Source organism: Oncorhynchus kisutch, unplaced genomic scaffold (genome assembly GCF_002021735.2).
Source record: "Oncorhynchus kisutch isolate 150728-3 unplaced genomic scaffold, Okis_V2 scaffold2895, whole genome shotgun sequence".
Taxonomy (NCBI): Eukaryota; Metazoa; Chordata; class Actinopteri; order Salmoniformes; family Salmonidae; genus Oncorhynchus; species Oncorhynchus kisutch.
The window spans coordinates 1-21819 of NW_022264840.1; the positions used below are offsets into that span (position 1 = coordinate 1).

At 39.5% G+C, this 21819-nt stretch overlaps 26 non-coding genes across 26 annotated transcripts; all 26 read left to right on the plus strand.

The window, feature by feature from the left end:
- The first annotated feature begins 1206 nt into the window (after window positions 1-1206).
- trnae-uuc (transfer RNA glutamic acid (anticodon UUC)) lies at window positions 1207-1277 on the plus strand. The gene has a single exon. It is a non-coding gene; the product is annotated as a tRNA-Glu (tRNA).
- A 1255-nt stretch (window positions 1278-2532) lies between these two features.
- On the plus strand, window positions 2533-2604 carry trnae-uuc (transfer RNA glutamic acid (anticodon UUC)). The gene has a single exon. It is a non-coding gene; the product is annotated as a tRNA-Glu (tRNA).
- Window positions 2605-3492: 888 nt separating this feature from the next.
- On the plus strand, window positions 3493-3567 carry trnae-uuc (transfer RNA glutamic acid (anticodon UUC)). The gene has a single exon. It is a non-coding gene; the product is annotated as a tRNA-Glu (tRNA).
- Window positions 3568-4169: 602 nt separating this feature from the next.
- On the plus strand, window positions 4170-4242 carry trnar-acg (transfer RNA arginine (anticodon ACG)). Its single transcript has one exon. It is a non-coding gene; the product is annotated as a tRNA-Arg (tRNA).
- Window positions 4243-4451: 209 nt separating this feature from the next.
- trnae-uuc (transfer RNA glutamic acid (anticodon UUC)) lies at window positions 4452-4523 on the plus strand. Its single transcript has one exon. It is a non-coding gene; the product is annotated as a tRNA-Glu (tRNA).
- Window positions 4524-5132: 609 nt separating this feature from the next.
- On the plus strand, window positions 5133-5205 carry trnar-acg (transfer RNA arginine (anticodon ACG)). Its single transcript has one exon. It is a non-coding gene; the product is annotated as a tRNA-Arg (tRNA).
- A 211-nt stretch (window positions 5206-5416) lies between these two features.
- Window positions 5417-5488, plus strand: trnae-uuc (transfer RNA glutamic acid (anticodon UUC)). Its single transcript has one exon. It is a non-coding gene; the product is annotated as a tRNA-Glu (tRNA).
- Window positions 5489-6098: 610 nt separating this feature from the next.
- On the plus strand, window positions 6099-6171 carry trnar-acg (transfer RNA arginine (anticodon ACG)). The gene has a single exon. It is a non-coding gene; the product is annotated as a tRNA-Arg (tRNA).
- A 210-nt stretch (window positions 6172-6381) lies between these two features.
- Window positions 6382-6453, plus strand: trnae-uuc (transfer RNA glutamic acid (anticodon UUC)). Its single transcript has one exon. It is a non-coding gene; the product is annotated as a tRNA-Glu (tRNA).
- Window positions 6454-7059: 606 nt separating this feature from the next.
- Window positions 7060-7131, plus strand: trnae-uuc (transfer RNA glutamic acid (anticodon UUC)). Its single transcript has one exon. It is a non-coding gene; the product is annotated as a tRNA-Glu (tRNA).
- A 603-nt stretch (window positions 7132-7734) lies between these two features.
- trnae-uuc (transfer RNA glutamic acid (anticodon UUC)) lies at window positions 7735-7806 on the plus strand. Its single transcript has one exon. It is a non-coding gene; the product is annotated as a tRNA-Glu (tRNA).
- A 1262-nt stretch (window positions 7807-9068) lies between these two features.
- trnae-uuc (transfer RNA glutamic acid (anticodon UUC)) lies at window positions 9069-9140 on the plus strand. The gene has a single exon. It is a non-coding gene; the product is annotated as a tRNA-Glu (tRNA).
- Window positions 9141-9744: 604 nt separating this feature from the next.
- trnar-acg (transfer RNA arginine (anticodon ACG)) lies at window positions 9745-9817 on the plus strand. Its single transcript has one exon. It is a non-coding gene; the product is annotated as a tRNA-Arg (tRNA).
- Window positions 9818-10027: 210 nt separating this feature from the next.
- Window positions 10028-10099, plus strand: trnae-uuc (transfer RNA glutamic acid (anticodon UUC)). Its single transcript has one exon. It is a non-coding gene; the product is annotated as a tRNA-Glu (tRNA).
- A 1263-nt stretch (window positions 10100-11362) lies between these two features.
- Window positions 11363-11434, plus strand: trnae-uuc (transfer RNA glutamic acid (anticodon UUC)). The gene has a single exon. It is a non-coding gene; the product is annotated as a tRNA-Glu (tRNA).
- Window positions 11435-12038: 604 nt separating this feature from the next.
- On the plus strand, window positions 12039-12111 carry trnar-acg (transfer RNA arginine (anticodon ACG)). Its single transcript has one exon. It is a non-coding gene; the product is annotated as a tRNA-Arg (tRNA).
- Window positions 12112-12321: 210 nt separating this feature from the next.
- trnae-uuc (transfer RNA glutamic acid (anticodon UUC)) lies at window positions 12322-12393 on the plus strand. Its single transcript has one exon. It is a non-coding gene; the product is annotated as a tRNA-Glu (tRNA).
- A 1263-nt stretch (window positions 12394-13656) lies between these two features.
- trnae-uuc (transfer RNA glutamic acid (anticodon UUC)) lies at window positions 13657-13728 on the plus strand. Its single transcript has one exon. It is a non-coding gene; the product is annotated as a tRNA-Glu (tRNA).
- A 608-nt stretch (window positions 13729-14336) lies between these two features.
- Window positions 14337-14409, plus strand: trnar-acg (transfer RNA arginine (anticodon ACG)). The gene has a single exon. It is a non-coding gene; the product is annotated as a tRNA-Arg (tRNA).
- A 210-nt stretch (window positions 14410-14619) lies between these two features.
- Window positions 14620-14691, plus strand: trnae-uuc (transfer RNA glutamic acid (anticodon UUC)). The gene has a single exon. It is a non-coding gene; the product is annotated as a tRNA-Glu (tRNA).
- Window positions 14692-15301: 610 nt separating this feature from the next.
- Window positions 15302-15374, plus strand: trnar-acg (transfer RNA arginine (anticodon ACG)). The gene has a single exon. It is a non-coding gene; the product is annotated as a tRNA-Arg (tRNA).
- A 210-nt stretch (window positions 15375-15584) lies between these two features.
- On the plus strand, window positions 15585-15656 carry trnae-uuc (transfer RNA glutamic acid (anticodon UUC)). The gene has a single exon. It is a non-coding gene; the product is annotated as a tRNA-Glu (tRNA).
- Window positions 15657-16922: 1266 nt separating this feature from the next.
- Window positions 16923-16994, plus strand: trnae-uuc (transfer RNA glutamic acid (anticodon UUC)). The gene has a single exon. It is a non-coding gene; the product is annotated as a tRNA-Glu (tRNA).
- Window positions 16995-18920: 1926 nt separating this feature from the next.
- Window positions 18921-18992, plus strand: trnae-uuc (transfer RNA glutamic acid (anticodon UUC)). Its single transcript has one exon. It is a non-coding gene; the product is annotated as a tRNA-Glu (tRNA).
- A 977-nt stretch (window positions 18993-19969) lies between these two features.
- Window positions 19970-20042, plus strand: trnar-acg (transfer RNA arginine (anticodon ACG)). Its single transcript has one exon. It is a non-coding gene; the product is annotated as a tRNA-Arg (tRNA).
- A 210-nt stretch (window positions 20043-20252) lies between these two features.
- On the plus strand, window positions 20253-20324 carry trnae-uuc (transfer RNA glutamic acid (anticodon UUC)). Its single transcript has one exon. It is a non-coding gene; the product is annotated as a tRNA-Glu (tRNA).
- The last annotated feature ends 1495 nt before the right edge of the window (window positions 20325-21819 follow it).

Below are 21819 nucleotides of genomic sequence, written 5' to 3' on the forward strand. Positions count from 1 at the left end.
GTTTCACACAACAAAACAATATCCCTCAGCAACAGGAAATGTGACATGTTATTGGAGTTCAGCTTATACAAGGCTTTTTAAACGTTGAATACACTTCATGGCTGCATTTCTTGCTCTGCAGTAAATTCAATGCGACAAAGGAAGATCAAATTAAGATATGCATCTGTAAACAGAAATCCCAAGGAAACTTGTCGCTGACAGACACTATGACTGTGTTACTGGCCTAGGTGTGACCTGACTTCAGCTCTGGCCGTGCGGCCAGTTGCACAATGGATAAACGTGTCTGATAACAGGTCAGAAGATTGAATATTTGACTCCTGTTTGTTCAAAACTAGATTTATTGACCAAAATCAAGCTGGGAAAAATACTGTATACTTTTCATTGTGTCTGGCAGTTCTCGTCAAACACATTTTAGACTGATTTTATATGGGACTTTTCCCCAACATCTCTGACAAAAAAGATGGAGCTGTAATTACAACAAGCATCATTTCAATGTTTATATGGATTTGTCTATGATGTGTATTTTCAGTATGTGTCTTCCCATATGGTCTAGCGGTTAGGATTCCTGGTTTTCACCCAGGTGGCCTGGGTCACTCCCGGTATGGGGAAAGAATATCTGTCATTAGGTACGCAGCTGTGTAACAACAGATGCTGCATTTTAACTGGCAGCAGTTTCACACAACACAACAATATTCCATCAGCAACAGGAAATGTGACATGTTATGTAGATTCAGATTATACAAGGCTTTTAAACGTTGAATACACTCATGGCTGCATTTCTTGCTCTGCAGTAAAATTCATGCGACAACAGGAAGATCAAATTAAGATATGCATCTGTAACAGAAATCCCAAGGAACCTTGTCGCTGACAGACACTATGACTGTGTATACTGGCCTAGTGTGACCTGACTTCAGCTTGGCCGTGCGGCCAGTTGCACATGGATAACGTGTCTGATAAAACAGGTCAGAAGATTGAATATTTGACTCCTGTTTGGTTCAAAACTAGATTTTGACCAAAATCAAGCTGGGAAAAATACTGTATACTTTTCATTGTGTCTGGCAGTTCTCGATTCAAACACATTTAGACTGATTTTATATGGGACTTTTCCCCAACATCTCTGACAAAAAAGATGGAGCTTGTAATTACAACAAGCATCATTTCAATGTTTATGGATTTGTCTATGATGTGTATTTTCAGTATGTGTCTTCCCATATGGTCTAGCGGTTAGGATTCCTGGTTTTCACCCAGGTGGCCTGGGTTCAACTCCGGTATGGGAAAGAATATTTGTCATTAGGTACGCAGCTGTGTAAAAAACAGATGCTGCATTTTAACTGGCAGCAGTTTCACACAACACAACAATATTCCCTCAGCAACAGGAAATGTGACATGTTATGTAGATTCAGATTATACAAGGCTTTTTAAACGTTGAATACACTTCATTGCTGCATTTCTTGCTCTCCAGTAAAATTCATGCGACAACAGGAAGATCAAATTAAGATATGCATCTGTAACAGAAATCCCAAGGAACCTTGTCGCTGACAGACACTGACTGTGTATACTGGCCTAGGTGTGACCTGACTTCAGCTTGGCCGTGCGGCCAGTTTCACCATGGATTACGTGTCTGATAACAGGTCGGAAGATTGAATATTTGACTCCTGTTTGGTTCAAAACTAGATTTATTTGACCAAAATCAAGCTGGGAAAAATACTGTATACTTTTCATTGTGTCTGGCAGTTCTCGATTCAAACACATTTTAGACTGATTTATATGGGACTTTTCCCAAACATCTCTGAGAAAAAAGATGGAACTTGTAATTACAACAAGCATCATTTCAATGTTTATGGATTTGTCTGTGATGTTTTTTTTAAGTAACTGTCTTCCCATATGGTCTGGCGTTTAGGATTCCTGGTTTTCGCCCGGGTTGAACACCCAGTATGGAAAGAACATCTTGTCATTTGTGATGCACTTGTGTAAGAACAGATACCACATTTTAAATGGCAGCAGAATCACACAACACAACAATATTCTCTAAGCAACAGAAATGTGACATTTTTGTAGATTCATAATTTACAATACTTTTAAAACATTGATACACTTCAAGTTTGCATTTCTTGCTCTGCAGTAAAATTCATGTAACAACAGGAGGATCAAATTAAGATATGCATCTGAAACAGAAACCAAGGAACCTTGTTGTTGACAGACGCTATGACTGTGTACACTGGTCTAGCTGTGACCTGACTTCAGCTTAGATGTGGGGTCAGTGGCGCAATGGATAACGTGTCCGACTACGGATCAGAAGATTCTAGGTTTGACTCCTGGCTGCCTCAATACATTAATTGATTGAAATCAAGCTGGGAATGATACTGTATACCTTTCAGTGCTTCTGGCTGTTCTCACTTCAAACACATTTTAGACGGATTTCATCTGGACATTCCCCATCATCTCTGAGAAAAATGATGGAGCTTTGAAATCCAACAGGCATAATGTCAACATTAAAAGATTTGTCTGTGATGTGTATTTAAGTATGTGTCTTCCCATATGGTCTAGCGGTTAGGATTCCTAGTTTTCACCCAGGTGGCCCGGGTTCAACTCCCGGTATGGGAAATAATATCTTGTCATCAGGTACGCAGTTGTGTAACAACAGATGCTGCATTTGAACTTGCAGCAGTTTCACACAACCCAACAATATTCCACAGGAAATGTAACATGTTATGTAGATTCAAATTATACAAGGCTTTAAACGTTGAATACACTTCATTGCTGCATTTCTTGCTCTGCAGTAAAATTCATGCGACAACAGGAAGATCAAATTAAGATATGCATCTGTAACAGAAATCCCAAGGAACCTTGTCGCTGACAGACTCTATCAGCGACAAGGTCGCTGGGAAAGAACATCTTGTCATTTGTGATGCACTTGGGTAAGAACAGATACCACATTTTAAATGGCAGCAGAATCACACAACACAACAATATTCCCCAAGCAACAGGAAATGTGACATGTTTTGTAGATTCATAATTTAAAGACTTTTAAACATTGATACACTTCAAGTTTGCATTTCTTGCTCTGCAGTAAAATTCATGTAACAACAGGAGGATCAAATTAGATATGCATCGAACAGAAGAGACCAGGAACATTGTTGTTGACAGGACGCTATGACTGTGTACACTGGTCTAGCTGTGACCTGACTTCAGCTTAGATGTGGGGCCATTGGCGCAATGGATAACGTGTCTGACTCGGATCAGAAGATTCTAGGGTTCGACTCCTGGCTGGGCTCAATACTTTATTTAATTGATTGAAATCAAGCTGGGAATGATACTGTATACCTTTCAGTGCTTCTGGCTGTTCTCACTTCAAACACATTTATAGACTGGATTTCATCTGGACATTCCCCATCATCTCTGAGAAAAAATGATGGAGCTTTGAAATCCAACAGGCATAATGTCAACATTAAAAGATTTGGTCTGTGATGTGTATGTTAAGAGTATGTGTCTTCCCATATGGTCTAGCGGTTAGGATTCCTGGTTTTCACCCAGGTGGCCTGGGTTCAACTCCTCCCGGTATGGGAAAGAATATCTTGTCATAAGGTATGCAGTTGTGTAACAACAGATGCTGCATTTAACTGGCACCAGTTTCACACAACCAAATATATTCCCTCAGCAACAGGAAATTTGACATGTTATGTATTCAAATTATACAAGGCTTTTTAAACGTTGAATACACTTCATGGCTGCATTTCTTGCTCTGCAGTAAAATTCATGCGACAACAGCAAGATCAAATTAAGATAGCATCGTAACAGAATCGCAAGGAACCTTGTCGCTGACAGACTCTATCAGCGACAAGGTCGCTGGGAAAGAACATCTTGTCATTTGTGATGCACTTGGGTAAGAACAGATACCACATTTTAAATGGCAGCAGAATCACACAACACAACAATATTCCCCCAAGCAACAGGAAATGTGACATGTTTTGTAGATTCATAATTTACAAGACTTTTTAAACATTGATACACTTCAAGTTTGCATTTCTTGCTCTGCAGTAAAATTCATGTAACAACAGGAGGATCAATTAAGATATGCATCTGAAACAGAAACCAAGGAACCTTGTTGTTGACAGACGCTATGACTGTGTACACTGGTCTAGCTGTGACCTGACTTCAGCTTAGATGTGGGGCCATTGGCGCAATGGATAACGTGTCTGACTACGGATCAGAAGATTCTAGGTTCGACTCCTGGCTGGCTCAATACTTTATTTAATTGATTGAAATCAAGCTGGGAATGATACTGTATACCTTTCAGTGCTTCTGGCTGTTCTCACTTCAAACACATTTTAGACGGATTTCATCTGGACATTCCCCATCATCTCTGAGAAAAATGATGGAGCTTTGAAATCCAACAGCATAATGTCAACATTAAAAGATTTGTCTGTGATGTGTATTTTAAGTATGTGTCTTCCCATATGGTCTAGCGGTTAGGATTCCTGGTTTTCACCCAGGTGGCCTGGGTTCAACTCCCGGTATGGAAAGAATATCTTGTCATAAGGTATGCAGTTGTGTAACAACAGATGCTGCATTTTAACTGGCACCAGTTTCACACAACACAACAATATTCCCTCAGCAACAGGAAATTTGACATGTTATGTATATTCAAATTATACAAGGCTTTTTAAACGTTGAATACACTTCATGGCTGCATTTCTTGCTCTGCAGTAAAATTCATGCGACAACAGCAAGATCAAATTAAGATATGCATCTGTAACAGAAATCGCAAGGAACCTTGTCGCTGACAGACTCTATCAGCGACAAGGTCGCTGGGAAAGAACATCTTGTCATTTGTGATGCACTTGTGTAAGAACAGATACCACATTTTAAATGGCAGCAGAATCACACAACACAACAATATTCCCTAAGCAACAGGAAATGTGACATGTTTTGTAGATTCATAATTTACAATACTTTTTAAACATTGATACACTTCAAGTTTGCATTTCTTGCTCTGCAGTAAAATTCATGTAACAACAGGAGGATCAAATTAAGATATGCATCTGAAACAGAACACCAAGGAACCTTGTTGTTGACAGACGCTATGACTGTGTATACTGATCTAGCTGTGACCTGACTTCAGCTTAGATGTGGGGTCAGTGGCGCAATGGATAACGTGTCCGACTACGGATCAGAAGATTCTAGGTTCGACTCCTGGCTGCCTCAATACTTTATTTAATTGATTGAAATCAAGCTGGGAATGATTACTGTATACCTTTCAGTGCTTCTGGCTGTTCTCACTTCAAACACGTTTTAGACGGATTTCATCTGGACATTCCCCATCATCTCTGAGAAAAAAGATGGAGCTTTGAAATTCAACAAGCATAATGTCAACATTTAAAGATTTGTCTGTGATGTGTATTTTAAGTATGTGTCTTCCCATATGGTCTAGCGGTTAGGATTCCTAGTTTTCACCCAGGTGGCCCGGGTTCAACTCCCGGTATGGGAAAGAATGTCTTGTCATCAGTTACGCAGTTGTGTAAGAACAGATGCTGCATTTGAACTGGCAGCAGTTTCACACAACACAACAATATTCCCTCAGCAACTGGAAATTTGACATGTTATGTAGATTCAAATTATACAAGGCTTTTTAAACGTTGAATACACTTCATGGCTGCATTTCTTGCTCTGCAGTAAAATTCATGCGACAACAGCAAGATCAAATTAAGATATGCATCTGTAACAGAAATCGCAAGGAACCTTGTCGCTGACAGACTCTATCAGCGACAAGGTCGCTGGGAAAGAACATCTTGTCATTTGTGATGCACTTGTGTAATAACAGATACCACATTTTAAATGGCAGCAGAATCACACAACACAACAATATTCCCCAAGCAACAGGAAATGTGACATGTTTGTAGATTCATAATTTACAAGACTTTTTAAACATTGATACACTTCAAGTTTGCATTTCTTGCTCTGCAGTAAAATTCATTGTAACAACAGGAGGATCAAATTAAGATATGCATCTGAAACAGAAAACCAAGGAACCTTGTTGTTGACAGACGCTATGACTGTGTACACTGGTCTAGCTGTGACCTGACTTCAGCTTAGATGTGGGGCCAGTGGCGCAATGGATAACGTGTCTGACTACGGATCAGAAGATTCTAGGTTCGACTCCTGGCTGGCTCAATACTTTATTTAATTGATTGAAATCAAGCTGGGAATGATACTGTATACCTTTCAGTGCTTCTGGCTGTTCTCACTTCAAACACATTTTAGACGGATTTCATCTGGACATTCCCCATCATCTCTGAGAAAAATGATGGAGCTTTGAAATCCAACAGGCATAATGTCAACATTTAAAGATTTGTCTGTGATGTGTATTTTAAGTATGTGTCTTCCCATATGGTCTAGCGGTTAGGATTCCTGGTTTTCACCCAGGTGGCCCGGGTTCAACTCCCGGTATGGGAAAGAATATCTTTTCATTAGGTACTCAGTTGTGTAACAACAGATGCTGCATTTTAACTGGCAGCAGTTTCACACAACACAACAATATTCCCTCAGCAACAGGAAATGTGACATGTTATGTAGATTCAAATTATACAAGGCTTTTTAAACGTTGAATACACTTCATGGCTGCATTTCTTGCTCTGCAGTAAAATTCATGCGACAACAGGAAGATCAAATTAAGATATGCATCTGTAAACAGAAATCCCAAGGAACCTTGTCGCTGACAGACACTATGACTGTGTATACTGGCCTAGGTGTGACCCTGACTTCAGCTTGGCAGTGCGGCCAGTTGCACAATGGATAACGTGTCTGATAACAGGTCAGAAGATTGAATATTTGACTCCTGTTTGGTTCAAAACTAGATTTATTTGACCAAAATCAAGCTGGGAGAAATACTGTATACTTTTCATTGTGTCTGGCAGTTCTCGATTCAAACACATTTTAGACTGATTTTATATGGGACTTTTCCCCAACATCTCTGACAAAAAAGATGGAGCTTGTAATTACAACAAGCATCATTTCAATGTTTATGGATTTGTCTATGATGTGTATTTTCAGTATGTGTCTTCCCATATGGTCTAGCGGTTAGGATTCCTGGTTTTCACCCAGGTGGCCTGGGTTCAACTCCCGGTATGGGAAAGAATATCTTGTCATTAGGTACGCAGCTGTGTAACAACAGATGCTGCATTTTAACTGGCAGCAGTTTCACACAACACAACAATATTCCCTCAGCAACAGGAAATGTGACATGTTATGTAGATTCACATTATACAAGGCTTTTTAACGTTGAATACACTTCATGGCTGCATTTCTTGCTCTGCAGTAAAATTCATGCGACAACAGGAAGATCAAATTAAGATATGCATCTGTAACAGAAATCCCAAGGAACCTTGTCGCTGACAGACACTATGACTGTGTATACTGGCCTAGGTGTGACCTGACTTCAGCTTGGCCGTGCGGCCAGTTGCACAATGGATAACGTGTCTGATAACAGGTCAGAAGATTGAATATTTGACTCCTGTTTGGTTCAAAACTAGATTTATTTGACCAAAATCAAGCTGGGAAAAATACTGTATACTTTTCATTGTGTCTGGCAGTTCTCGATTCAAACACATTTTAGACTGATTTTATATGGGACTTTTCCCCAACATCTCTGACAAAAAAGATGGAGCTTGTAATTACAACAAGCATCATTTCAATGTTTATGGATTTGTCTATGATGTGTATTTTCAGTATGTGTCTTCCCATATGGTCTAGCGGTTAGGATTCCTGGTTTTCACCCAGATGTCCTGGGTTCAACTCCCGGTATGGGAAAGAATATCTTGTCATTAGGTACGCAGCTGTGTAACAACAGATGCTGCATTTTAACTGGCAGCAGTTTCACACAACACAACAATATTCCCTCAGCAACAGGAAATGTGACATGTTATGTAGATTCAGATTATACAAGGCTTTTTAAACGTTGAATACACTTCATTGCTGCATTTCTTGCTCTCCAGTAAAATTCATGCGACAACAGGAAGATCAAATTAAGATATGCATCTGTAACAGAAATCCCAAGGAACCTTGTCGCTGACAGACACTATGACTGTGTATACTGGCCTAGGTGTGACCTGACTTCAGCTTGGCCGTGCGGCCAGTTTCACCATGGATAACGTGTCTGATAACAGGTCGGAAGATTGAATATTTGACTCCTGTTTGGTTCAAAACTAGATTTATTTGACCAAAATCAAGCTGGGAAAAATACTGTATACTTTTCATTGTGTCTGGCAGTTCTCGATTCAAACACATTTTAGACTGATTTTATATGGGACTTTTCCCAAACATCTCTGAGAAAAAGATGGAACTTGTAATTACAACAAGCATCATTTCAATGTTTATGGATTTGTCTGTGATGTTTTTTTTAAGTAACTGTCTTCCCATATGGTCTGGCGTTTAGGATTCCTGGTTTTCGCCCGGGTTGAACTCCCAGTATGGGAAAGAACATCTTGTCATTTGTGATGCACTTGTGTAAGAACAGATACCACATTTTAAATGGCAGCAGAATCACACAACACAACAATATTCCCTAAGCAACAGGAAATGTGACATGTTTTGTAGATTCATAATTTACAATACTTTTTAAACATTGATACACTTCAAGTTTGCATTTCTTGCTCTGCAGTAAAATTCATGTAACAACAGGAGGATCAAATTAAGATATGCATCTGAAACAGAAAACCAAGGAACCTTGTTGTTGACAGACGCTATGACTGTGTACACTGGTCTAGCTGTGACCTGACTTCAGCTTAGATGTGGGGTCAGTGGCGCAATGGATAACGTGTCCGACTACGGATCAGAAGATTCTAGGTTTGACTCCTGGCTGCCTCAATACATTAATTGATTGAAATCAAGCTGGGAATGATACTGTATACCTTTCAGTGCTTCTGGCTGTTCTCACTTCAAACACATTTTAGACGGATTTCATCTGGACATTCCCCATCATCTCTGAGAAAAATGATGGAGCTTTGAAATCCAACAGGCATAATGTCAACATTAAAAGATTTGTCTGTGATGTGTATTTTAAGTATGTGTCTTCCCATATGGTCTAGCGGTTAGGATTCCTAGTTTTCACCCAGGTGGCCCGGGTTCAACTCCCGGTATGGGAAATAATATCTTGTCATCAGGTACGCAGTTGTGTAACAACAGATGCTGCATTTGAACTTGCAGCAGTTTCACACAACCCAACAATATTCCCACAGGAAATGTAACATGTTATGTAGATTCAAATTATACAAGACTTTTTAAACGTTGAATACACTTCATTGCTGCATTTCTTGCTCTGCAGTAAAATTCATGCGACAACAGGAAGATCAAATTAAGATATGCATCTGTAACAGAAATCCCAAGGAACCTTGTCGCTGACAGACTCTATCAGCGACAAGGTCGCTGGGAAAGAACATCTTGTCATTTGTGATGCACTTGGGTAAGAACAGATACCACATTTTAAATGGCAGCAGAATCACACAACACAACAATATTCCCCAAGCAACAGGAAATGTGACATGTTTTGTAGATTCATAATTTACAAGACTTTTTAAACATTGATACACTTCAAGTTTGCATTTCTTGCTCTGCAGTAAAATTAATGTAACAACAGGAGGATCAAATTAAGATATGCATCTGAAACAGAAAACCAAGGAACCTTGTTGTTGACAGACGCTATGACTGTGTACACTGGTCTAGCTGTGACCTGACTTCAGCTTAGATGTGGGGCCATTGGCGCAATGGATAACGTGTCTGACTACGGATCAGAAGATTCTAGGTTCGACTCCTGGCTGGCTCAATACTTTATTTAATTGATTGAAATCAAGCTGGGAATGATACTGTATACCTTTCAGTGCTTCTGGCTGTTCTCACTTCAAACACATTTTAGACGGATTTCATCTGGACATTCCCCATCATCTCTGAGAAAAATGATGGAGCTTTGAAATCCAACAGGCATAATGTCAACATTAAAAGATTTGTCTGTGATGTGTATTTTAAGTAGGTGTCTTCCCATATGGTCTAGCGGTTAGGATTCCTGGTTTTCACCCAGGTGGCCCGGGTTCAACTCCCGGTATGGGAAAGAATATCTTGTCATTAGGTACGCAGTTGTGTAATAACAGATGCTGCATTTTAACTGGCAGCAGTTTCACACAACACAACAATATTCCCTCAGCAACAGGAAATGTGACATGTTATGTAGATTCAGATTATACAAGGCTTTTTAAACGTTGAATACACTTCATTGCTGCATTTCTTGCTCTCCAGTAAAATTCATGCGACAACAGGAAGATCAAATTAAGATATGCATCTGTAACAGAAATCCCAAGGAACCTTGTCGCTGACAGACACTATGACTGTGTATACTGGCCTAGGTGTGACCTGACTTCAGCTTGGCCGTGCGGCCAGTTTCACCATGGATAACGTGTCTGATAACAGGTCGGAAGATTGAATATTTGACTCCTGTTTGGTTCAAAACTAGATTTATTTGACCAAAATCAAGCTGGGAAAAATACTGTATACTTTTCATTGTGTCTGGCAGTTCTCGATTCAAACACATTTTAGACTGATTTTATATGGGACTTTTCCCAAACATCTCTGAGAAAAAAGATGGAACTTGTAATTACAACAAGCATCATTTCAATGTTTATGGATTTGTCTGTGATGTTTTTTTTAAGTAACTGTCTTCCCATATGGTCTGGCGTTTAGGATTCCTGGTTTTCGCCCGGGTTGAACTCCCAGTATGGGAAAGAACATCTTGTCATTTGTGATGCACTTGTGTAAGAACAGATACCACATTTTAAATGGCAGCAGAATCACACAACACAACAATATTCCCTAAGCAACAGGAAATGTGACATGTTTTGTAGATTCATAATTTACAATACTTTTTAAACATTGATACACTTCAAGTTTGCATTTCTTGCTCTGCAGTAAAATTCATGTAACAACAGGAGGATCAAATTAAGATATGCATCTGAAACAGAAAACCAAGGAACCTTGTTGTTGACAGACGCTATGACTGTGTACACAGGTCTAGCTGTGACCTGACTTCAGCTTAGATGTGGGGTCAGTGGCGCAATGGATAACGTGTCCGACTACGGATCAGAAGATTCTAGGTTTGACTCCTGGCTGCCTCAATACATTAATTGATTGAAATCAAGCTGGGAATGATACTGTATACCTTTCAGTGCTTCTGGCTGTTCTCACTTCAAACACATTTTAGACGGATTTCATCTGGACATTCCCCATCATCTCTGAGAAAAATGATGGAGCTTTGAAATCCAACAGGCATAATGTCAACATTAAAAGATTTGTCTGTGATGTGTATTTTAAGTATGTGTCTTCCCATATGGTCTAGCGGTTAGGATTCCTAGTTTTCACCCAGGTGGCCCGGGTTCAACTCCCGGTATGGGAAATAATATCTTGTCATCAGGTACGCAGTTGTGTAACAACAGATGCTGCATTTGAACTTGCAGCAGTTTCACACAACCCAACAATATTCCCACAGGAAATGTAACATGTTATGTAGATTCAAATTATACAAGACTTTTTAAACGTTGAATACACTTCATTGCTGCATTTCTTGCTCTGCAGTAAAATTCATGCGACAACAGGAAGATCAAATTAAGATATGCATCTGTAACAGAAATCCCAAGGAACCTTGTCGCTGACAGACTCTATCAGCGACAAGGTCGCTGGGAAAGAACATCTTGTCATTTGTGATGCACTTGGGTAAGAACAGATACCACATTTTAAATGGCAGCAGAATCACACAACACAACAATATTCCCCAAGCAACAGGAAATGTGACATGTTTTGTAGATTCATAATTTACAAGACTTTTTAAACATTGATACACTTCAAGTTTGCATTTCTTGCTCTGCAGTAAAATTAATGTAACAACAGGAGGATCAAATTAAGATATGCATCTGAAACAGAAAACCAAGGAACCTTGTTGTTGACAGACGCTATGACTGTGTACACTGGTCTAGCTGTGACCTGACTTCAGCTTAGATGTGGGGCCATTGGCGCAATGGATAACGTGTCTGACTACGGATCAGAAGATTCTAGGTTCGACTCCTGGCTGGCTCAATACTTTATTTAATTGATTGAAATCAAGCTGGGAATGATACTGTATACCTTTCAGTGCTTCTGGCTGTTCTCACTTCAAACACATTTTAGACGGATTTCATCTGGACATTCCCCATCATCTCTGAGAAAAATGATGGAGCTTTGAAATCCAACAGGCATAATGTCAACATTAAAAGATTTGTCTGTGATGTGTATTTTAAGTAGGTGTCTTCCCATATGGTCTAGCGGTTAGGATTCCTGGTTTTCACCCAGGTGGCCCGGGTTCAACTCCCGGTATGGGAAAGAATATCTTGTCATTAGGTACGCAGTTGTGTAATAACAGATGCTGCATTTTAACTGGCAGCAGTTTCACACAACACAACAATATTCCCTCAGCAACAGGAAATGTGACATGTTATGTAGATTCAGATTATACAAGGCTTTTTAAACGTTGAATACACTTCATTGCTGCATTTCTTGCTCTCCAGTAAAATTCATGCGACAACAGGAAGATCAAATTAAGATATGCATCTGTAACAGAAATCCCAAGGAACCTTGTCGCTGACAGACACTATGACTGTGTATACTGGCCTAGGTGTGACCTGACTTCAGCTTGGCCGTGCGGCCAGTTTCACCATGGATAACGTGTCTGATAACAGGTCGGAAGATTGAATATTTGACTCCTGTTTGGTTCAAAACTAGATTTATTTGACCAAAATCAAGCTGGGAAAAATACTGTATACTTTTCATTGTGTCTGGCAGTTCTCGATTCAAACACATTTTAGACTGATTTTATATGGGACTTTTCCCAAACATCTCTGAGAAAAAAGATGGAACTTGTAATTACAACAAGCATCATTTCAATGTTTATGGATTTGTCTGTGATGTTTTTTTTAAGTAACTGTCTTCCCATATGGTCTGGCGTTTAGGATTCCTGGTTTTCGCCCGGGTTGAACTCCCAGTATGGGAAAGAACATCTTGTCATTTGTGATGCACTTGTGTAAGAACAGATACCACATTTTAAATGGCAGCAGAATCACACAACACAACAATATTCCCTAAGCAACAGGAAATGTGACATGTTTTGTAGATTCATAATTTACAATACTTTTTAAACATTGATACACTTCAAGTTTGCATTTCTTGCTCTGCAGTAAAATTCATGTAACAACAGGAGGATCAAATTAAGATATGCATCTGAAACAGAAAACCAAGGAACCTTGTTGTTGACAGACGCTATGACTGTGTACACTGGTCTAGCTGTGACCTGACTTCAGCTTAGATGTGGGGTCAGTGGCGCAATGGATAACGTGTCCGACTACGGATCAGAAGATTCTAGGTTTGACTCCTGGCTGCCTCAATACATTAATTGATTGAAATCAAGCTGGGAATGATACTGTATACCTTTCAGTGCTTCTGGCTGTTCTCACTTCAAACACATTTTAGACGGATTTCATCTGGACATTCCCCATCATCTCTGAGAAAAATGATGGAGCTTTGAAATCCAACAGGCATAATGTCAACATTAAAAGATTTGTCTGTGATGTGTATTTTAAGTATGTGTCTTCCCATATGGTCTAGCGGTTAGGATTCCTAGTTTTCACCCAGGTGGCCCGGGTTCAACTCCCGGTATGGGAAATAATATCTTGTCATCAGGTACGCAGTTGTGTAACAACAGATGCTGCATTTGAACTTGCAGCAGTTTCACACAACCCAACAATATTCCCACAGGAAATGTAACATGTTATGTAGATTCAAATTATACAAGACTTTTTAAACGTTGAATACACTTCATTGCTGCATTTCTTGCTCTGCAGTAAAATTCATGCGACAACAGGAAGATCAAATTAAGATATGCATCTGTAACAGAAATCCCAAGGAACCTTGTCGCTGACAGACCTAAGCTAGCAGCGACAAGGTCGCTGGGAAAGAACATCTTGTCATTTGTGATGCACTTGGGTAAGAACAGATACCACATTTTAAATGGCAGCAGAATCACACAACACAACAATATTCCCCAAGCAACAGGAAATGTGACATGTTTTGTAGATTCATAATTTACAAGACTTTTTAAACATTGATACACTTCAAGTTTGCATTTCTTGCTCTGCAGTAAAATTAATGTAACAACAGGAGGATCAAATTAAGATATGCATCTGAAACAGAAAACCAAGGAACCTTGTTGTTGACAGACGCTATGACTGTGTACACTGGTCTAGCTGTGACCTGACTTCAGCTTAGATGTGGGGCCATTGGCGCAATGGATAACGTGTCTGACTACGGATCAGAAGATTCTAGGTTCGACTCCTGGCTGGCTCAATACTTTATTTAATTGATTGAAATCAAGCTGGGAATGATACTGTATACCTTTCAGTGCTTCTGGCTGTTCTCACTTCAAACACATTTTAGACGGATTTCATCTGGACATTCCCCATCATCTCTGAGAAAAATGATGGAGCTTTGAAATCCAACAGGCATAATGTCAACATTAAAAGATTTGTCTGTGATGTGTATTTTAAGTAGGTGTCTTCCCATATGGTCTAGCGGTTAGGATTCCTGGTTTTCACCCAGGTGGCCTGGGTTCAACTCCCGGTATGGGAAAGAATATCTTGTCATAAGGTACGCAGTTGTGTAACAACAGATGCTGCATTTTAACTGGCACCAGTTTCACACAACACAACAATATTCCCTCAGCAACAGGAAATTTGACATGTTATGTAGATTCAAATTATACAAGGCTTTTTAAACGTTGAATACACTTCATGGCTGCATTTCTTGCTCTGCAGTAAAATTCATGCGACAACAGCAAGATCAAATTAAGATATGCATCTGTAACAGAAATCGCAAGGAACCTTGTCGCTGACAGACTCTATCAGCGACAAGGTCGCTGGGAAAGAACATCTTGTCATTTGTGATGCACTTGTGTAAGAACAGATACCACATTTTAAATGGCAGCAGAATCACACAACACAACAATATTCCCTAAGCAACAGGAAATGTGACATGTTTTGTAGATTCATAATTTACAATACTTTTTAAACATTGATACACTTCAAGTTTGCATTTCTTGCTCTGCAGTAAAATTCATGTAACAACAGGAGGATCAAATTAAGATATGCATCTGAAACAGAACACCAAGGAACCTTGTTGTTGACAGACGCTATGACTGTGTATACTGATCTAGCTGTGACCTGACTTCAGCTCAGATGTGGGGTCAGTGGCGCAATGGATAACGTGTCCGACTACGGATCAGAAGATTCTAGGTTCGACTCCTGGCTGCCTCAATACTTTATTTAATTGATTGAAATCAAGCTGGGAATGATACTGTATACCTTTCAGTGCTTCTGGCTGTTCTCACTTCAAACACGTTTTAGACGGATTTCATCTGGACATTCCCCATCATCTCTGAGAAAAAAGATGGAGCTTTGAAATTCAACAAGCATAATGTCAACATTTAAAGATTTGTCTGTGATGTGTATTTTAAGTATGTATCTTCCCATATGGTCTAGCGGTTAGGATTCCTAGTTTTCACCCAGGTGGCCCGTGTTCAACTCCCGGTATGGGAAAGAATGTCTTGTCATCAGTTACGCAGTTGTGTAAGAACAGATGCTGCATTTGAACTGGCAGCAGTTTCACACAACACAACAATATTCCCTCAGCAACAGGAAATGTGACATGTTATGTAGATTCAAATTATACAAGGCTTTTTAAACGTTGAATACACTTCATGGCTCCATTTCTTGCTCTGCAGTAAAATTCATGCGACAACAGGAAGATCATATTAAGATATGCATCTGTAACATAAATCCCAAGGTACCTTGTCGCTGACAGACACTATGACTGTGTATACTGGCCTAGGTGTGACCTGACTTCAGCTTGGCCGTGCGGACAGTTGCACAATGGATAACGTGTCTGATAACAGGTCAGAAGATTGAATATTTGATTCCTGTTTGGTTCAAAACTAGATTTATTTGACCAAAATCAAGCTGGGAAAAATACTGTATACTTTTCATTGTGTCTGGCAGTTCTCGATTCAAACACATTTTAGACTGATTTTATATGGGACTTTTCCCCAACATCTCTGAGAAAAAAGATGGAGCTTGTAATTACAACAAGCAACATTTCAATGTTTATGGATTTGTCTGTGATGTTTTTTTTAAGTAACTGTCTTCCCATATGGTCTGGCGTTTAGGATTCCTGGTTTTCGCCCGGGTTGAACTCCCAGTATGGGAAAGAACATCTTGTCATTTGTGATGCACTTGTGTAAGAACAGATACCACATTTTAAATGGCAGCAGAATCACACAACACAACAATATTCCCCAAGCAACATGAAATGTGACATGTTTTGTAGATTCATAATTTACAAGACTTTTTAAACATTGATACACTTCAAGTTTGCATTTCTTGCTCTGCAGTAAAATTCATGTAACAACAGGAGGATCAAATTATGATGTGCATCTGAAACAGAAAACCAAGGAACCTTGTTGTTGACAGACGCTATGACTGTGTACACTGGTCTAGCTGTGACCAGACTTCTGCTTAGAAGTGTGGTCAGTGGCGCAATGGATAACGTGTCTGACTACGGACAGAAGATTCTAGGTTCGACTCCTGGCTGGCTCAATAATTTATTTAATTGATTGAAATCAAGCTGGGAATGATACTGTATACCTTTCAGTGCTTCTGGCTGTTCTCACTTCAAACACATTTTAGACGGATTTCATCTGGACATTCCCCATCATCTCTGAGAAAAAAGATGGAGCTTTGAAATTCAACAAGCATAATGTCAACATTTAAAGATTTGTCTGTGATGTGTATTTTAAGTATGTGTCTTCCCATATGGTCTAGCGGTTAGGATTCCTACTTTTCACCCAGGTGGCCCGTGTTCAACTCCCGGTATGGGAAAGAATGTCTTGTCATCAGTTACGCAGTTGTGTAAGAACAGATGCTGCATTTGAACTGGCAGCAGTTTCACACAACACAACAATATTCCCTCAGCAACAGGAAATGTGACATGTTATGTAGATTCAAATTATACAAGGCTTTTTAAACGTTGAATACACTTCATGGCTCCATTTCTTGCTCTGCAGTAAAATTCATGCGACAACAGGAAGATCATATTAAGATATGCATCTGTAACATAAATCCCAAGGTACCTTGTCGCTGACAGACACTATGACTGTGTATACTGGCCTAGGTGTGACCTGACTTCAGCTTGGCCGTGCGGACAGTTGCACAATGGATAACGTGTCTGATAACAGGTCAGAAGATTGAATATTTGATTCCTGTTTGGTTCAAAACTAGATTTATTTGACCAAAATCAAGCTGGGAAAAATACTGTATACTTTTCATTGTGTCTGGCAGTTCTCGATTCAAACACATTTTAGACTGATTTTATATGGGACTTTTCCCCAACATCTCTGAGAAAAAAGATGGAGCTTGTAATTACAACAAGCAACATTTCAATGTTTATGGATTTGTCTGTGATGTTTTTTTTAAGTAACTGTCTTCCCATATGGTCTGGCGTTTAGGATTCCTGGTTTTCGCCCGGGTTGAACTCCCAGTATGGGAAAGAACATCTTGTCATTTGTGATGCACTTGTGTAAGAACAGATACCACATTTTAAATGGCAGCAGAATCACACAACACAACAATATTCCCCAAGCAACAGGAAATGTGACATGTTTTGTAGATTCATAATTTACAAGACTTTTTAAACATTGATACACTTCAAGTTTGCATTTCTTGCTCTGCAGTAAAATTCATGTAACAACAGGAGGATCAAATTATGATGTGCATCTGAAACAGAAAACCAAGGAACCTTGTTGTTGACAGACGCTATGACTGTGTACACTGGTCTAGCTGTGACCAGACTTCTGCTTAGAAGTGTGGTCAGTGGCGCAATGGATAACGTGTCTGACTACGGAAGGAAGATTCTAGGTTCGACTCCTGGCTGGCTCAATAATTTATTTAATTGATTGAAATCAAGCTGGGAATGATACTGTATACCTTTCAGTGCTTTCTGGCTGTTCTCACTTCAAACACATTTTAGACGGATTTCATCTGGACATTCCCCATCATCTCTGAGAAAATGATGGAGCTTTGAAATCCAACAGGCATAATGTCAACATTTAAAGATTTGTCTGTGATGTGTATTTTAAGTATGTGTCTTCCCATATGGTCTAGTGGTTAGGATTCCTGGTTTTCTCCAAGGTGGCCTGGGTTCATCTCCCGGTATGGGAAAGAATATCTTGTTGTTAGGTACACATTTGTGTAACAACAGATGCTGCAGTTTCACACAACACAACAATATTCCCTCAGCAACAGGAAATGTGACATGTTATGTAGATTCAAATTATACAAGGCTTTTTAAACGTTGAATATACTTCATGGCTACATTTCTTGCTCTGCAGTAAAATTCCATGCGACAACAGGAAGATCAAATTAAGATATGCATCTGTAACAGAATCCCAAGGAACCTTGTCGCTGACAGACACTATGACTGTGTATACTGGCCTAGGTGTGACCTGACTTCAGCTTGGCCGTGCGGCCAGTTGCACAATGGATACGTGTCTGATAACAGGTCAGAAGATTGAATATTTGACTCCTGTTTGGTTCAAAACTAGATTTATTTGACCAAAATCAAGCTGGGAAAAATACTGTATACTTTTCATTGTGTCTGGCAGTTCTCGATTCAAACACATTTTAGACTGATTTTATATGGGACTTTTCCCCAACATCTCTGAGAAAAAAGATGGAGCTTGTAATTACAACAAGCATCATTTCAATGTTTATGGATTTGTCTGTGATGTGTATTTTCAGTATGTGTCTTCCCATATGGTCTATCGGTTAGGATTCCTGGTTTTCACCCAGGTGGCCCGGGTTCAACTCCCGGTATGGGAAAGAATATATTGTCATTAGGTACGCAGTTGTGTAACAACAGATGCTGCATTTTAACTGGCAGCATTTTCACACAACACAACAATATTCCCTCAGCAACAGGAAATGTGACATGTTATGTAGATTCAAATTATACAAGGCTTTTTAAAACGTTGAATATACTTCATGGCTACATTTCTTGCTCTGCAGTAAAATTCATGCGACAACAGGAAGATCAAATTAAGATATGCATCTGTAACAGAAATCCCAAGGAACCTTGTCGCTGACAGACACTATGACTGTGTATACTGGCCTAGGTGTGACCTGACTTCAGCTTGGCCGTGCGGCCAGTTGCACAATGGATAACGTGTCTGATAACAGGTCAGAAGATTGAATATTTGACTCCTGTTGGTTCAAAACTAGATTTATTTGACCAAATCAAGCTGGGAAAAATACTGTATACTTTTCATTGTGTCTGGCAGTTCTCGATTCAAACACATTTTAGACTGATTTATATGGGACTTTTCCCAAACATCTCTGAGAAAAAAGATGGAGCTTGTAATTACAACAAGCATCATTTCAATGTTTATGGATTTGTCTGTGATGTTTTTTTTAAGTAACTGTCTTCCCATATGGTCTGGCTTTAGGATTCCTGGTTTTCACCCGGGTTGAACTCCCAGTATGGGAAAGAACATCTTGTCATTTGTGATGCACTTGTGTAAGAACAGATACCACATGTTAAATGGCAGCAGAATCACACAACACAACAATATTCCCCAAGCAACAGGAAATGTGACATGTTTTGTTAGATTCATAATTTACAAGACTTTTAAACATGATACACTTCAAGTTTGCATTTCTTGCTCTGCAGTAAATTCATGTAAAACAGGAGGATCAAATTAAGATATGCATCTGAAACAGAAAACCAAGGAACCTTGTTGTTGACAGACGCTATGACTGTGTACATGGTCTAGCTGTGACCTGACTTCAGCTTAGATGTGGGGCCAGTGGGGCAATGGATAACGTGTCTGACTACGGATCAGAAGATTCTAGGTTCGACTCCTGGCTGGCTCAATACTTTATTTAATTGATTGAAATCAAGCTGGGAATGATACTGTATACCTTTCAGTGCTTCTGGCTGTTCTCACTTCAAACACATTTTAGACGGATTTCATCTGGACATCCCCATCATCTCTGAGAAAAATGATGGAGCTTTGAAATCCAACAGGCAATAATGTCAACATTTAAAGATTTGTCTGTGATGTGTATTTTAAGTATGTGTCTTCCCATATGGTCTAGCGGTTAGGATTCCTGGTTTTCACCCAGGTGTCCCGGGTTCAACTCCCGGTATGGGAAAGAATATCTTGTCATTAGGTACGCAGTTGTGTAACTAACAGATGCTGCATTTTAACTGGCAGCAGTTTCACACAACACAACAATATTCCCTCAGCAACAGGAAATGTGACATGTTATGTAGATTCAAATTTTCAAGGCTTTTTAAACGTTGAATACACTTCATGGCTGCATTTCTTGCTTCGCAGTAAAATTCATGCGACAAAGGAAGATCAAATTAAGATATGCATCTGTAACAGAAATCCAAGGAACCTTGTCGCTGACAGACACTATGACTGTGTATACTCCCTAGGTGTGACCTGACTTCAGCTTGGCCGTGCGGCCAGTTGCACAATGGATAACGTGTCTGATAACAGGTCAGAAGATGAATATTTGACTCCTGTTTGGTCAAAACTAGATTATTTGACCAAAAATAAAGCTGGGAAAAATACTGTATACTTTTCATTGTGTCTGGCAGTTCTCGATTCAAACACATTTTAGACTGATTTTATATGGGACTTTTCCCAACATCTCTGAGAAAAAGATGGAGCTTGTAATTACAACAAGATCATTTCAATGTTTATGGATTTGTCTGTGATGTTGTCTTTAAGTAACTGTCTTCCCATATGGTCTGGGTTTGGATTCCTGTTTTCGCCCGGGTTGAACTCCAGTATGGGAAAGAACATCTTGTCATTGTGATGCACTTGTGTAAAACAGATACCACATTTAAATGGCAGCAGTTTCACACAACACAACAATATTCCCCAAAGCAACAGAAATGTGACATGTTTTGTAGATTCATAATTTTACAAGACTTTTAAACTGATACACTTCAAGTTTGCATTTCTTGATCTGCAGTAAAATTCATGTAAACAACAGGAGGATCAAATTAAGATATCATCTGTAACAGAAAACCAAGGAACTTGTTGTTGACAGACGCTATGACTGTGTCCACTGGTCTAGGCTGTGACCTGACTTCAGCTTAATGTGGGCCAGTGCGCAATGGATAACGTGTCTGACGGATCAGAAGATTTAGGTTCGACTCCTGGCTGGCTCAATAGTTATTAATGAATGGAAATCAAGCTGGGAAAAATATGTATACTTTCAGTGTTTGGCTGTTCTCATTCAAACACATTTTAGACTGATTTCATCTGGACTTTTCCCAAACATCTCTGAGAAAAATGATGGAGCTTGAAATCCAACAGGCATAATGCAACATTAAAGATTTGTCTGTGATGTGTATTCTAAGTAGTGTCTTCCCATAGGGTCTCGCGTTAGGATTCCTGGTTTTCACCCAGGTCCCGGTTCAACTCCCGGTATGGGAAAGAATGTCTTGTCATCAGTTTTTACGCAGTTGTGTGAGAACAGATGCTGCATTTTAACTGGCAGCAGTTTCACACAACACAAACAATATTCCCTCAGCAACAGGAAATGTGACATGTTAGTAGATTCAAATTATTACAAGGCTTTTTAAACGTTGAATACACTTCATGGCTGCATTTCTTGCTCTGCAGTAAAA